We start from the raw sequence: 15,284 nt of genomic DNA, 5'->3' as shown, positions 1-15,284 counted from the left end.
AGATATCAACTGTGAACAGAGGTAATTTTACTTCTTCCTTTCCATTTTGGATGCTTTTTACTACTTCTTCTTGCCTAATTGCTCTGGCTAGAACTTCCAGTACTATGTTGAATAGAAGTAGTGAAAGGGAACATCCTTGCCTCATCCCTGGTCTTAGAGGAAAATCTTTCATTTTACCAATAAGTATGATATTTGCTGTGGCTTTTTCATATATAGCTTGTATTATATTGAGGTAGTTTCTTTCTATTCCTAGTTTGTTGAAATGCAAGGAAAGTTCAAGATATGGAAAAAAACCACATGATCATCTCCACTGAGGCAGAAAAAAGCTGTTTACAAATTCAACACACTTTCATGATAAAAAGTACTTTGGAACTCTGGAGTCTGTTGAATTTTGCCAACCAAGATCATTAAAAAGCACTACTGTCTACTATTATCATTATTTTATAAATTTCTTTATTTCCTGCCACCAAAAAAATATGTCATTTGGGATGGGTATATTCTTATTCATTCATTCAACAGGTATTTATTGACCACCTACTATGCGCCAGGCACTGTGCTAGATGCTGAGAATACAGTGGTGAATGAATAAGATGGATATGACTTCTGCCCTCTTAGAACATCAATCTAGTGCAAAATATGAGCCTGTCTAAAAAATCTCATAAAGCAAACAAATTTATAAGATAATATCAAGCCATTTAAGTGCCGTAATGGAAATAACCGAGTACAGAGAGTAGACTTAGCAATACACCATTGGTGGGGAAGCAAGTCAGTGAAAGGAATGAGGAATGGAGTTGGTGGATACACAAGCATCTCTTATTATGTTTTGTGCTCTTCCATATGTTTCAAATATTTCATGGTTAGGTAAACTTTAAACAATTAAAGTAAAATAAAGAGGTATTCTATACCTCTTTATTTTTCCCTTTTTCTTTTTAATCCCAAACTCAAATTATGTAACACTTTAGAAATCTATTGTGTGAGAGTTGCTTTCCAGCTCTACACACACATCAGAATCACCTGGACCCTAAAAATACAGATTCCCCTAAACTTATTGTGGTCATCATTTCATGATGGATGTGAGTCAAATAATTATACTGTACACCTTAAGCGTATACAGTGATGTATGTAAATTTTATCTCAATAAAACTGGAAGAAAAAAAGACTATAACTAATAGAAAATTTAAAAACACATACACACACACAAATAGATTCCACAGATTTCCATCTCCAGAGATTCAGATTCAGTAGGCTTGGGGAAGGGCTCAGGAATCTATTTTTAAAAAACACCCTGATGATTCTGATGCAACCACGTAGGATTCTTATTTGGGAATCACTGATGCAAAGCAAGTATTGGTTGTGTGCCTAGAAAGAGTTGTGTGCCTAGAAAGATGCATGTATTTTAAAAAGAACTTGCTATTTAAGAGTAGACAGAACGATAATTTTTGTAAAGAAAAGAACTCTTTGTAACATGAATAAAAGCTAATCAGTTCTATGCATCCAAGTATGTATACATTGTATTTCCTTCAAAGAGGGCACATGTATAAAGAAGTTGTCTAGGAGCATTTTTCCAACAGAGAAAGTTGGCCCCTTCTGCCTATCCATTATTTTCATCTTAAACACCAGTTTGGATGTGCTAAAGTAAAGCTTTAGTTAGTAACTTTGGTTAGGTCACAAGCTCATCTCTGGATGTATCAATGAGCTATGTTTTTTCTCTGGCCATGACCAGCCCATGTGCCTTACAGAGACCAACCCCTTGTAAGCCTCTCTCTGATGGTGGTGTCATAGCGTCCTGTCTGCTGGGTCTTTTAGGTATTACCTCTTTGGGCTCCAGCAATACTCACCCTCTTCTCCCACCCCCAGCCCCTCTGCCCAAGCAGGAGACCCCTAGAAAAGCTTCCAAAGGACTTTGTCAACGTTTGGCAGATAAAGATGATAAATGTCAGCCAGGACTACAACATCTCCTATAAACTCAAACTATAAATCATTGTGCTATTTCAACACTGTCACTTGCTGTGGGTTTTTTTTTTCTGATTAGTGTTTTTCCATTGCATTTTCTTCCCTCTTTCTTGTGTGTAACCAGGAAGCTGAGCAGGGTAGCCTGTGAGGAAGGCCGGCCTCCTGCTTGAGTGCGCTTGGTGAAGAAAGCCCTGTTCCCAAATTCCTGAGTGCTTTGGGGCCCCTAAAGGATAACCCATCTGAGAATGACTTCCAGGTAACTGAGCTAGCAGATGCTGCCCAGCTCAGGAAAGAAGGCTGCCCTGGGCTTTGTCACTTTGTTGAGAGGCAGCTGTACATTTGCTGGCCCTTCCTGTCTGGTGCAGGAGGGAAGGAAGGAACAACTGTTCTCTTTCCTTCCAACTGCATTGAAAACCATGACACACGGGGCTTTCTCCCAAGGTCCAGAGTGACTCAATTTCAGGTGTCAAACATATTTCCCAATGCTGCCCATTAATTTTAATGAGTTAGACAAATGATGATGCAGAGAAGAATAATTTTCTAATCAATAAAATTTATTAGCAATGTAATGGTCTAGACTATAATGTAGGTGTTTATCAATTAGCTCCTGAAGTGAGCCAGGATCGCTAATGGTGTTTGATATAACGCTGGAGCAGACACACCTGGATTTGATGCTTTCCAGTTGGGCCTCTTACCCATGTATACTTGAGCAATTTTCTGAACTTTTCTGAGCTTCAATGTCTTTATCTATCAATATAAAATGGAAATAATATTACCTGCCTTTTAAATTTGCTCTAAAGATTAAATAAAACATTATATAAAAGCACCTAACATGGAGTCTGGCACCTACTGGGTATTCAATATATAATAACACACATACGATACCTGTAGACTTAGCGCTATATATATATATCACTTTATTTAATCTACTCAAAAACTCTGTGAGGCAGGTAGTGTTATGATCCCCCACTTTACAGATGAGAAAACAAAGACACAAAGAAGTTAAAGAAGCTTGCCCAAAGTTGGCAGCCCTAAGTGGTGGTCAGAACTCGAACCCAAGCTGTCTGGCCTGGGACTTTGTGCTTTCAACCATTTACACTAGTGCTCTTCTAATACATGTTTTCTTTCTAATCTTCACCCCTGTTCAAGTGACTACAAAATGCAAATTTTTAGGCCCTTTCAGGATACCAAAAGGGGATGCTGGCTTAGGGAGCATGGCTTTTCTCTCACATTATCTATAAACCCAATAATATGTCACAGAGTCTCTTGGCTAGAACAGGGACACCAAGAACTAGCGGTTATCTTGTTAAGTCACATGGCCAAGGTCAAGAAGACGCATTTTCCTGTTCTGGGGCTACAGGCTGCTCATTTACCTTCCCCTTCCCCTCCTCCATCTCTATTTCAGGCAGTCATCTTGCAAAAACATATTCTTTAGTCATGAAAGATATATGATTGGAGTGCGTGGATGAATGCATTCAGATTCATCACCGCTAGAAACATCTTTATGGGAAGAGAATACCATTGTTATAGAAAAACATGGGCTTCCCTTTCACAACTCCCCAACTCTGCTCACAAAGAGGGATTTCAGAAAAATCCCTTCTGCCCACACTGTCTTCTGGTTCCCTGTGTGTGTGTCTGTGTGTGTGTTTCTGTGCCTACCCTTCTATCCTAACTTTTGTTTAAGGGATTTGGCATTTATGTGTATGATTTATGAATTACTAAAGAAAACTCTGCCACTTCTTCCAGGGCTACTTAATAACTATTAGAATCAAGTGGTGTTAAAACAAGAAAGGATTTAGGAATTCAAAAATAGCACATCTGAGTATCCTGGCCTGTTTCCAAAAGTATGTCTCATGCAAACTTCCTCCCTCATAAAGTATCATTACAGCATATTATCCTAATAAACATCCACTCTGGGAAGGGCGCTGAAACAAGGCATGCCAAAATTTGGCAAGGCCGAATCTTTATCAGGCAACTATAAACTTCTAAAATTTTATTGTGAAAAATAATACCACAGCCTGTGTAAAATAATAACGAACATGCAGTCCTCATAACAACTGGTTAATGTCTAAGCATTTTGAGATTTTGAGTGTTGCATGGAAAGGAAAGTGAGTCTAATGGAAAATTCTGATTAATGCCAATTTTGAGTCTAATAAAGTTCCTTTGTTAGCTGCCTAAATTATTAAAACTTACCCTATGAGCCCTTGTTTTTGAAAAAAATTTTTCTTCCTATTTACAGTCATACAAGGACATCTTAAAAATGCTGACTCTTAACCTCTGCTTCTCAAAGTTTTTTAACCCGTCAAGTCTTGGTTTTCTAGGCTGTTGCTGTGCCTGTCCTAACTCACTGTTGGCTTTTTAAGTTGTATCATGGTAGGCTTTACTCTTCACCATTATGATGGGACTGGTGTTTATAAGTGCTCAAACCCATCTTCTCTGATATTATTGGGAATGATTCCATTGCTTCAAAACACTTTTGCTGAGGCTAAGGAAGTTTTCTAGGAAATTCAATAAACAGTCTAAGTATGAGCGCTGGAGCTCTCTAGAGAGAAAACTCTATGCTGGTTATGGCATTACAGCCATATCACACTCCACACACACACATTTTATTTTTTTTTTCCTACTGTAAGAGTAATACCTATTTTGGGACCTCCCTGGTGGTCCAGGGGCTAAGACTCCATGCTCCCAATGCAGGGGGCCTGGGTTCGATCCCTGGCCTGGGAGCTAGATCCTTCATGCTGCAACTAAGATTTCGCATGCCGCAACGAAAGATCCCGCATGCCGCAACTGAGACCCGGCGCAGCCAAATAAATAAATAAATACTAAAACAAAAAGACTAATACCGTTTTTTGTAGACATTTTGGAAAATACGAGGATGGAGGAAGAAAACAAATCATATAGATTTTTACCATCCTGAGAAAGACAGTTATTGATCGGGGAATTTCCTTCCAGTCTTAACACATATATTATAACCAAATATGGATCATACTGTAGACATTGCTGGGTAGCCAGATTACACAATATTTAAAGGATGCTGCTCTGGGTGACTAAAACTCATCTTTAGTAGACATAATACAGATGTGGTGTGGCACTAGCTGGGGCGCTCCATCCTTGGGAGTTTGGACAAAGGGAAGGGAAAGCTTAAGTATCCAGTCAAGGGCTTTAACTCCAGTCTAAACAAGAGCTTCCCTGGGTGACTTCACAGCGGTACTGTAAACCAAGCTCCCTGACAATGATTCTGAGGCTACTGCCAAACAGGACAGGAGCTGACCTAACAAAGCATACAGAACCCCTGGGTATATATAATGACAAACACTTTAGCTAATACTGATCCATTGGAAAATCAGATTCCTTCCTGCCAGATGCTCAGATGAAGGCTATTCAGAGAGCCACAGTGAATCATTCAACACAGAGGGCTGTGTTGAGAAAAATGAAAGGCTATGTGGTTTGGAACTTGTCTATAAAATGCACGTTGTTGACAATGGTTTCTCCCCATAGTCTACAGAAGTAAATTTGTACAAAGAAGTGGCTGGACTAATTTATTAAGTGCAAGATTGGAAGCCAGAAGCTCAAATCAGGCCTCTGCTGCTGACGTAGTATTCAGTTCTCACATCGTCATTTCTCAGTCTCTTTTCCCAGAGAAACTTTCAGGGTTGACAAAGTGATCAATTGTGGTGGCTTGGCTTTGGGAGGGTAAAGTTTTGGGGTTCGGTCTCTTACTGCATGAGTTCCTCAAGGCTATTTCCAGATGGCATGTGGTTTTGCACTAACACAGGATGAAGTTCACGGCAGAGGATTATGGAGGTGGCTTTGGCCAAGGCATAAGTCATAAGACTGTGAAGGTTCAGCTCAGCAGTGCTCAGCTTTCTGGAACCTTCCTCTGAGAAATGTGTTATCTCAGAGATGAAGTGTGTGGACAAAAAGGCCTTCATAGCACCAGCCCCAGAGCAGTTCCTATAAGCAAGGGAGAGGGATTCTCTGCAGCCCTGCCAATTCCTGCAGATACTTGCCAGTAGAGACCTCAGATTCTCCTTTTCCATGAGGGCATGAAGCAATGCCCACAAATGAGCAAGGAAAAGCATCTGCTCTGAGCCAGTGTTTCAATCTGTTACAGAGGATGGAAAATGTGCTTGAGGCTTGGAGTTGGGGAAATGTGTTTCTGTTCACTCAGCTCCCATTATAACCACATCTGTTATCAGTAGGGCGGGCTGTGTTAGTATTAATAGCATGACTTTCTCAAGCCTGGAGTTCTCCTCTGTGATGTTTTGGCTAAGAGCATTAAACAGAGAAGGCTGAGAAAAGCCACCTCACTGTGCTGGGGAAATTGCCCCTTGAATCCTTCTGGAAGACCTGACTCTGGGCCTAAGCTAATTTATATTTTCTCCATTTAACAACCTAATCTAAAAGTGAATCAGAATAAAGAGCTGCTCTGTCTTTTGTTTCTGGCTTCTCAGACATGCTACCAAGTTTGGTCAGTTCAAAATGACCTTAAGTTTTCTCTGACATTTTCTCAACTAGTATTCTGTGGCCAAATGGTTGGCAATAATAGGATTATCCAGTGTCAGAGCTGGAAATGACTTCAGGGATCCTCCAGACCAGTAGCTCTCAGACTCTACTCTTTGGAGGATGTGACTCTCGGATCACCAGGGGAGGGGAAGATGAAAAGGAACCAAGAATGCACCCCAACACACAACACACATATAACACACACATACACACACACATACATACACACACACACACACACACACACACACACACACACACACACACACCTCCACTGACAGCCATCTTCCAAATAATACTCTATTTGAAAAAAGAGTGATATGGCTAAAGACTGAAACCCCCAATAAATTCTACCCCCTAATTTTACTGGTTAAGAAATAAATTCCAGAACTTACCTGGTGGTCCAGTGGTTAAGAATCCACCTTCCAATGCTGGGGATGTGGGTTTGATCCCTGCTTGGGGAACTAAGATCTCACATGCCATAGGGCAACTAAGCCTGTGCGCCACAACTACTGAGCCCATGTGCCACAACTAGAGAGCCCACACACCACAACAAAGAGCCTGCACACTGCAATGAAGATCCCACGTGCTGCAACTAAGACCCAACACAGCCAAATAAATAAATAAGTAAATTTTTTTTGAAAAAGAAAGAAATTCCTAGGGAAGTTAATTGACTTACCTAATTGGTTACTTTGTGACAAAGCCAAGATTAGAACGCAAGTGTTCTTACTGGCTTTCATTCTTTTACTCATTTGTTCATTCATTCATTCACAAATGCTTTCTGTTCTAGGCATTGGACTAATTGCTATATCCAAAAAGACTTATTAAACAATTTAAATGTCACATGTATTTGAAAAAAATTATTTTCCATGAATTTGAGCACTAGGTTACATAATAACTTATCTTTCAGTGACTTAGTTAAACTAAGTCTTTCCTCATTAAATATCACATTTCTTCTGACTGCCCTGATGAATTTGTGGTAAAGTCATATTACCATTTAAAATATGTGGAATATATTAACATTTGCAAATTCTGTTCATTTTAAAAGCATCTTTGTAGTTTACGTTAGTGGGGTCATAGTTGGCACATATTCAACTATATCATACACTCTGTATTAGGTTTCTTTCAATGAAGGCAAGATTTTCAAAATGAACCATTTTTCATGAATATACTTTGTATAGTCATAATATGCTGTGTATAGCTTGGTCAGTACACTAACCACATTATTTTACAATTATCTATTTATGTGTTTGTTTCTCCCCAGCAGAATATGAGCTGCTTGGGGGCATTACAGCATTCCAAGCCATTTGCCCTTGCAAACGGATAAACAGAAAAGCCATCTGATAGATCATGTCTCTCTCTGATAGATCATGTCTCTCCAGGTCATTAGACATCCTGAAAGCCTTTTCTACCTGTAATGGTATGTGATAATGAAGTTTATCACTGAGATTCAGCCACACTCTTTGTATTAGTCTACATAACAAAGTACCACTGGCTGGGTGGCCTACACAGTAGACATTTATTTTCTCATAGTTGTAAGAAAAGACTAGAATTCCATGATCAAGGTGCCAGAAAATTCGGTTTCTGGTGAGAACTCCCTTCCTGGCTTTAGACAGTTACTTTCTTGCTGTGTACTGGTGGTAGGGATGGGTGTCGGTGGGAGGCAGCTCTCTGGTGTCTCTTCTTAAAAGGACACTAATACTATCAGATGATGGCCCACCCTTAGACCTCATTTAACTCCTTATAACCTCATTTAACTTTCATTACTTCCTTAGGGGTCCATCTCCAAATACAGCCACTTGGGGGTCAGGGCTTCAACATATGAATTTGGAGGGGACATAGAAATTCCATCCATAACCTTCTTAAACTGTCTCATGTGTTGCCTCAAATATGATAAATTGGGAAGTAATTGGAAAGAGGGGCCAGAGAGTGAAGCTTCTCAACTCTAGGAAGCAGCTGATGATAGTAGTTTGATGGCACTGATGTTTGAAAGGGGGAGACCTGCCTCCCCGCACTGCTACAGTCTTGCCCCTGCCTCCTCTCTCTCCAGGCCTTCATAAGCCCTGCAGAACTCAAAGAGCACTGCCCAGTGCACAATCTAATTTCAAGTGAGTGGAGAGTATGCACTGTTTGCCTTCCCCGTATACATTTCCCCTTCTTCAGCAGCAACTCTTAGGTCCCCTGATAGCCTTCCCTTGGTCCGTGGGTCTGGGTGGATGTCCGACTCCAGCTCTGAGGCCAGCAGCTGGTCCCAGTCCCTGCCAATCAGGGTATCTCATTTCCTTGGCCACAAAGATTGTTAGTAGTCGACATGTGACCTAAGCTGATCTAATTGGAATGACTCTGAAAAGCTTTTGGAAAAACATCTTTTTACCAACTCTGAACCTTAAGAATATCAGTCTGGAGAATTCCCTGGTGGCTCAGTGGTTAAGAATACGCCTGCCAATGCAGTGGACATGGGTTCGAGCCCTGGTCCGGGAAGATCCCACATGCCACGGAGCAACTAAGCCCGTGCACCACAACTACTGAGCCTGTGCGCCACAACTAATGAAGCCCGCGCGCCTAGAGCCCATGCTCCACAACAAGAGAAGCCACTGCAATGAGAAGCCCATGCACCACAACGAAGAGTAGCCCCCACTCGCCCCAACTAGAGAAAGCCCACGCGCAGCAACGAAAACCCAATGCAGCCAAAAGTAAATAAATAAATAAATTTATTAAGAAAAAAAATAAAAACAGAATATGAGTCTGGAAAACCACAGCTATCTTGTCACCACAAGGTCAAACCTTTATCCGAGAATGTAGTCAACCTGCGGCAGGCTGACCTGGACAGCGGAAAAAGAGCAAGTCATGTTTTTGGTGACGTCATTTAGGCCCCCTGTGTCAGGCTATGCCGAAGCCAACCCAGGCCTTGGACGTCTCAGTTTGCAAAGTCAGTAAGTTTCAGACTTTATTGTTGGTGTTGCATGACTTATAACTGGGGGTGCCAGATAAAATATAGAACATCCACTTAAACTTGAAATTAAAATAAACAAAAGACAATTTTAAATTTATGAGCATGTTCCAAATTTTGCATGGGACATACTTATACTAAAAAATTATTTGTTGTTTATCTGAAACTGACATTTAACTGGACAGCCTGTATTCTTTTTTTGGGGGGGGGGTACGCGGACCTCTCACTGCTGTGGCCTCTCCCGTTGCGGAGCACAGGCTCCGGACGCGCAGGCCCAGCGGCCACGGCTCACAGGCCCAGCCGCTCCACGGCATGTGGGATCCTCCCGGACCGGGGCACGAACCCGCGTCCCCTGCATCAGCAGGCGGACTCTCAACCACCACACCACCAGGGAAGCCCCAGCCTGTATTCTTATTTGCTAAATCTGGCAATCCTACTTGTAACTAAAATGCATTAGTGATGGATGGTGAAACACTGTGTTCACAGAGAGGATCTGAAACGTCTGTTGTTTTGGTGAATGGGCGATAGGCGTCCCTGGCTGGGCCTAGATGTTACAGATAAAGTCTGAGGATGCTGCTACCAATCCTGTTTCCAAAACAGGTGTCACATGTTGGTGTTAACAGGGCTGACACGCGTGGGTGAGTGGCAAGAAGACAGGGGTCTGAGCTGAGCCAAAGATCATCAACCATCAGGAAAGCCCAGACCTAGACATAAGCAGGAATAAAGGTCAAGAGGAAATGCAGTTGAGACACATCAAAAACACATGTGGTTCGCTTTGTATTCAACAGTACAGGCAAGGAAGGGGGAGAGGGAGGAAGAAGAGAAAGAGAAAGAAAATAACAATCGAAACCATGTGGATGCTGAGGGTGGTCCCGAAGAGAGTTTAGGGGGTGACTGAGTGACCAAGCCCCTCAGCTGGCCTCTCACAGTGCCAGCATCCCCCCACTGAGTGTCATTCAAGGGTCTCCACTCTGACAGGACTGATGGCCAAGGTGTTTAACAGCTGGGACTCCAGACTGGTGTGTACTTGCTGACTGTCAGCTCTGCTCTGTTTGAGCAATGCTCCCCTTGAAACATCGACGTTAGCCCTTAACTTGTGCATAAGTGGTCACTCTTCAGAAGGTGAGAAATGAGGCTAGCAAGCAGAACCCAGGCAGCTACAATTACCAGAGGTCATAGAACACACAGGACGAGAGGGGTGGGAAGGTCAGTTATCAACATGCTTTGCAGTGCTGTGTTCTCCTCGTGTTTCCCTCCCTGTCATACCCTGAGTCTCCCACTAAGGGAGTTGCTGGGAGTTCCGGGCCCTCCCCTTTGCTTGACTATTCTTGCCCTCCAGAGAGTCCCCAGCCCCAGCCTTTATTCCTGAGTAACTTTGGCCCTCTGCTGGAATCAGGAGGTCTTCTCTTCCCTCCCGAGTCTCGCCCTTCAAGGGCCAAAACTCACCATCAGGTTTGATAAACTTTTCCGTGTCAGTTATGGATTTCCCAGACCCAAAACCTTTCCAAACCTCAGTGTCATGCCCCATGGAAAAAAAAAAAATCAATCTCAGTCTTCAAAAATAAACTGAGAACTTGAAAAAAAAACCAAACCAAAAAAACTGTGTTATTTATGCCTAAAGTACAACCGTTGTATAGATCTGTTGTTGCCTGCCCACCATTAAAGGGCAGAAGGTGGAAAGCACTGACCTGTGACGATGACGTGGTGAGTGTGGCCGGCAGGGCATGGAGGCTCAAGCAGCAGAGGGGTCAGATCACCAAACACTAGTGCAGGGCTGAGAGGGGCCGTGAGGTGACTCCACCAAGCTGTGTTTCACCCAGGTATTAGAGATGCATAGACCAAAACAGATCAGGGAACATGTTTGAATTTAAAATAACAAGGCGAAAGTATTTCATACATTTGTTGTGTAACACGAATATCACTGGACCTCCCTAGCCTGCGGGTACCCAAGAGGCCACAGTAACATTAGAATTTGAACATTACTAGGCTTGGAGAGGGTGTCGGGAGGTGAGAGGGTCTCGGCTACACCGAGCCAGTCTTCCAAGGATATACTGTTTCTGGCACATTAGTGGATATTAATGTCAGCCTACAGTGAAGTACCAGTACTGAGCAAGGGCTCCCGTAACAAGGGCCTGATAGGGTTACCCAAGATGCCGATGTTCCTGCATCTTCAGCAGTGGCCTCCCCCTCCTCTAGCTTTAAGAGGCACAGGGCACTATTCCTGGAGCACCTCCTTCACCTGCTATCTCTAGCCCTTCACACCCGGCTCAGGCAGCCTTCTCCGAAGTATTGTCCCGACTACATTTTCAGGGCCCACGTGACAAGGAGGCGCGGGGATGCATAAGACTTCCGGAGGAAGTAAGGAGCCGCCTCACGTGTCACACCCACCCCTGTCGACTACCACCGCCCCTCCCAAACCCATCCAGCCATATCGCACTTTAGAAATTCTTTAGGGCTAACAAAACTCGCTTGGTTTCAGGTATAACTACTTCCTGAGTTAAAGGTCAAGTCTAGTGACCATTTTTCATACCTTTCTTTCATTTGCCTTCATCACACCTTAGCTGAGCACAGAGGAGGGAGACAGAGAATGGAGAAGAGGAGGTGGCGGACGGGGCTGGGGAGCAGCTCTGCACCCACGTGACCTAGACCCACTTCTTTCCCTCCCACCTCTAGCCTGTCTCCATTTCGGATGAATTCTGGGAAAAATCCCTATTCCCAGGGCCTCTCCCTGATGGCAAACTACATGAAAATAACGTTCCTCTCTGGTGTGAGGTTTGGTGCCTGCTTTTGTCACCAGCTCTGTTTTCCGTTTCTGGACTACAGTTGTCCCCTCCTCCCGCCCCTCCCCACCAAGTCCAATCTCTCACACGCTCCTTTCTCTCCGAAGCCTCTATTGCCAAGGCAACACGATTCCTCCCGAAGCCTTCCAGCCAGGGCCCCGCGGAGGGCCCCTCCCCCGCAGACCGCTCTGCTCTCCGCGAGTCCCTTGTTTGGTGCACCCTGGTCTGGGTGGGCGCACCACTTGCCCCACCATGGTCGAGGGAAACTCTGTCATCTTCCACCGAGTGCTGTCCCTCTTCCGTGAAGCCAGAAGTCAAGTGGCTGCTCTTCCTCTGAACTTCTCTCCCAGAAAAGAATCCATGTGACAAACGCAGTAACGAGCATGGCAAACTTCCGGTTCATGTCAAAGAGGAGAGGAGGAGAGGATTTAGGTCCTCCAATTCCAGAATCAACGACTTGAAATCCACCCTGGATATTTCTGTTCTCCCAAGTTTATGTTCAGTGCTTCCCTCTCCTCTCCCCAGCCTAACCCTCCCTCCTCAATCTTCCCCCTCCCTGTCCCCCACCATACAAGCAGTTCAGTCTTGTCCCAGCTCCCACTTTACAATGGCTCATCAACCCTCAGGGCGATGCTCCAGAAGACAGAAGCTCCGCCTGTTCTATTTCAGCTCCATCAGACAGCAGTGATTGGTTAAAAGCGCAGGTCTGGACCCAGATTGCCAGGGTCGAGACCTAGCTTAGATACTTTGTAAATGTGAGAATTTAGGCAACCTACTTAACTTCTCGGTTTCCTCGTCTGTAACATGAGGATACTAGAATCTACATAGAGCGTTGTTATGAGGATCAAGAGGGATAATATATAAAACTTAGACCCTGGCACACTGTAAGTGCCACACCTGGTGATATAGTTCTTACTTTAACGATTTACTCTTGGGAGGTGGCTCATCAACCACTGTTGATACGTGGGATCTAACCTCTACCCCAAGCACACTCCTTCTAAGGATGGTCAATGCTCTCAACCAGAGGGTTTATGAGGAATGAAATATTCCTCATCGAAATACCTTTCAGCCAACCCTCATTCATTCATTCATTCATTGAATCAGTTAATGGCCACCTCGAAGTCCTTCCATACATTAAATCATACTGCTTCATTCCAGTTTCTCCATACGGCCTCCCTGTCTTTTTCGTCTACCCCCAAACCAGTGTGAGCAACGGCCCTGGTTCTCACTGTGCTCCCTCCTGTCAAATGGTTATGGCATCAGCACATCACAAAAGCACATTTACAATTTTAGAAGAATCTACAAGAACATAGGGGAATACAAGCCACAATAAATTGTGGAGCTGAATTTTTCTAAAGATAGCTATTTACCGTTGCCTCAAAGCCCAGTTATAGTTGTAGGATTTCATCAGGCTTTTATGTTCCCATGGTAACCAATGTACATGCAAAGCTTATAAACATATATTAAGAGGGCCTGTGAGTGGAAAACATGCAGTGCTGAGAGTTGGAAGAGCCAGGTCTAACCCCAGCTCTGCAGCTCATCAGCTGGGAGGTCTGGGATGCTATTTATAACTGTCCTAGCCGGTGTTTCAGACTCCATCAGTGTTTCTCAAAGTATGTGCCTCAGGTCACCTACATCAAAATCAATGGTTATACTTTTTCAAAGTGCATATTCTTGGGCCTCTTCCAGAACTACTGAATCTGAATCTCTGGGGGTGGGGACCAAGAATGCCACTGTTAACCAGATTCCCATGTGGTTCTTAAACACACTGAAATCTGAGAATCATGGGACCCTACAGTCCTCCTCCAACATGCTATAGTTCCTTGCTTATTCATGCAGGCCAGAATTTGATTGCTTTGGACCCAAAGAATCATTGCAGAAGTCCCTGAACAACAACAGGCAGGCAGAATACACTCTTCAGAATACTCTTTCATTACCACGTACTCACCCAGCACTTCCCATGGATCAAGCACTATTCTTGGGACACATCATTCAAAAGAGAGAAAAATACCTATCCTCATAGAGCCTACATTCTAGTGTGTGGGAGCAGAGACAATAAATAAACTATTAGTAAATGTAAAAATAGGTGAATTATATAGCATGATAGATGGTGATAAGTGTGGTGGGAAGAAAATAGAGCAAGGTGAGGGAGTCAGGATGGAGGGGTGTTAAAATGTCTCCTAAGTTATATGTAGCCACAGAAATCAACTTAGGTATTTATTACAAGTCTGACAGGTGAGCCCAGCTGCACCTTGAAGGGAATGTAGTGGATGCTCTTGGTGCCCCGCCCAGACCCCCTTTAGGGCTGGTGCACCCTCCTCCTCCTCACGCCCCCCCCCCAACTCTTCTGCGCCCTGTCAATGACTCAGTGACTATTGATGGCCCCTTGCCTCAAGGTGGGGTCAACTTGGCCGTATAACTTGTGCTCCCTGAGCTCTCGGGGAGGCTACATCCTTGCTAGCTCCCCCTTCCCCACCCCCTCCTTCTCCCCTCCCTTCCCTTGTCCAGGGAGTACTCTCTGTAAATCACTTGCACAAGAATCCCTGTCTCAAGTTCTATTCTAGGGAACCCGGCCTAAGGCAGGCTCCCAACCCCCAGTGGGGTTCTACAGACCAGGAGGACTGATGGCTGTTATGGCAAATCTTCATTGTTCCATTTCATCCTCGATTTATATTTAATATTCAGTCTTTTTGGTGCCCGAGATTGCCCTGCAGAGGGAAGCAGGTGAGGCCCTGTGAGACGTGTTGCCTAGTATCTGCTGTGTTTCTCCCACTCCTTTGCCCCCTGTGGCCACAGACATTCCCTGAGTGCCTACACTGTGGCAGGGACTGTGCTAGGCTTGGGGACACAGCATAGCATGAGATCCTCCATGTCACATGCTAGGACACTAGCGTCCAATTTCTGCCAAACACCTAATACGTACTTGAAAATGACCAAACTTTTTGTACGATCAGCTGGCTTAAAGATAATGTTCATATACCTTTCTCATCAGCAACGTTTGTTTAAAAACAAATCCAACTTTGACACATCTCTGCTCAAATAAATGAACATTCCCATCCTGACTGCCTCTTTGAAGCAAACAGAGAAGGGAGGGC

General features: G+C 43.9%; 1 protein-coding gene and 1 pseudogene across 6 annotated transcripts in view; both read right to left on the bottom strand.

Annotated features, from left to right (window-relative positions):
- The window catches only part of ANKRD46 (ankyrin repeat domain 46), a 157,833-nt gene that overhangs the window by 6,270 nt on the left and 136,279 nt on the right, over positions 1 to 15,284 (bottom strand). The window contains exon 12 of one of the 5 annotated variants that reach the window (XR_013824580.1): positions 11,098 to 11,214. The exons of 2 other annotated variants lie outside the window; for them this stretch is intronic. The gene's annotated coding sequence lies outside the window, so the exon portion shown is untranslated. Of the gene's footprint in view, positions 1 to 9,792; positions 11,215 to 12,284; positions 12,581 to 15,284 lie in introns of those variants that run through there. 2 more of the 5 variants (XR_013824583.1, XR_013824584.1) reach the window with 2 other exon arrangements.
- LOC307176349 (sal-like protein 4) overlaps positions 1 to 15,284 on the bottom strand; it is a 122,500-nt pseudogene that overhangs the window by 32,594 nt on the left and 74,622 nt on the right. The window lies entirely within an intron of this gene.

Source organism: Stenella coeruleoalba (assembly GCF_951394435.1).
Source record: "Stenella coeruleoalba genome assembly, chromosome: 17".
NCBI classification, from domain to species: Eukaryota; Metazoa; Chordata; class Mammalia; order Artiodactyla; family Delphinidae; genus Stenella; species Stenella coeruleoalba.
Note: the sequence above shows the minus strand (reverse complement) of the source record. Positions and strands in the feature narration are given on the sequence as shown.